The sequence below is a fragment of the Tetrao urogallus genome, assembly GCF_951394365.1.
Source record: "Tetrao urogallus genome assembly, chromosome: 1".
In the NCBI taxonomy this organism is placed as follows: Eukaryota; Metazoa; Chordata; class Aves; order Galliformes; family Phasianidae; genus Tetrao; species Tetrao urogallus.
Genome location: NC_136813.1, coordinates 147158335 through 147159840, shown reverse-complemented (window position 1 = coordinate 147159840; position 1506 = coordinate 147158335).

The following is a 1506-nucleotide window of genomic DNA, read 5'->3' as shown; positions in this document are numbered from 1 at the left end:
TGTGCCAGGTGTTTCTTGTCTGCTGGGCATAGGAGTAATGAATGGCAAAGGAATTAGTCAGAGAAACTTGCTGATGCTGTGATTGAGATAAGGGCAGTGAGGCTTTCTCTTGCTTTAGGGAGAGGACTTTGATCCTATCTGCTTGTTCCCTTCTATTTCCCCGTGTATGTAATAAAAAAAAAGTCTGCATGTCCTGAGACACTCAGTCTATTTCTTGGCAGTGATCAGTAGTTTGTACTGATAGAAATTTACACAGCTTAGAAGTAGTTTATGAGTCCCTCCTGACTCATGATGGGTAAGGGGAAATTATAGTACCAAAGGGTAACCCGAATTTAGAAGAGAAGAACGTGAGCTTTAAGAAGAAAAAGAGCAGCACAATCAACACTGGTGTGCCTATCGTTACTCCCGCACTACAACACAGCTGTATGGGGCAGGCAGAAGCCGCTTGGAGAGCCCCAGAAGGTAGGTTTTCCCTTAGCAAGGGAATGCAATATCCTCTGTCCTGCACAGTTCACTCCCTGGTTCCTGTTGCTCTATTCTGGCTACAGGATACACTTCACATGGCTGTGGGCACAGCACAGAGAAGAATAGCTGTGTTTGTGCTGGACCTCATCTTTACTGCATGTTTTCTTGTTTTCACGAGTGGTTCCTCCCAACCCTTGCTAGCTCATGGAATGATACACAAGACCCTGGACCAGCGCAGTCAGTAACAACAAGAATTTTATTTTTAGCAAATTTTATTTTTATATATTTTTCCTTTTCCTTTTTTTTTTTTTTGTTTTGTTTTGTTTTGTTTTTCCTTTCCTTATCTTTTACTGGAAAGAGGGACATTTAGTGTTGAAGTTCCTGCTCCAGTGGCAGTGCAGCTGTGGCGCTGAAGTGTTACTCTGGGTGGCCAAAGGCCAAGGCCGCCCTGGCCTGCCCTGCACGTCTGCTCTGCATTAAGGGAAACATCACCCTTGGACAGAGCTGGAGAGCAAAGTTGCTGACAAAACGGGGAGGAAAGCTGCAGTCAGGATCTCTGTCCCCTACCCCTGCTGGCTAAAGTGGTTACAGGAACTATACAAGCATGAGAAACAGCTGCTGTTTCCAAGTCCTTTTCTGCATACTTCATTAATATTTGTACTAGTGCCAACCTCTGTCCCAGCTTCATTAATAATTGTGACCAGTTTAAAGCTGTCCCACGCCCAGTGCTGTTATATTTACTTTTGAGAAGGAGCAGCCCACAGCTAGCTCCTTCTCTCTCCTTTGCTGTTTATAGAGTTAAGCCTCCATTTTCTTCAGTGCTCCTGATTTAATTCAGTGCTCTTGGGCCATATCTAGGCTGTCTGCTTGTGGATGGAGAAAAGAAGGCTGCAGGGTGACCTCATTGCAGCCTTTCAGTACCTAAAGGGAGCCTATAAACAGGAGGGGAGTCAATTCTTTGAAAGGGTAGATAACAGCAAGAAAAGGAGAAATGGTTTTAAGTTGAGGGAGGGGAGATTTAGGTTGGATGTTGAGGAGAAA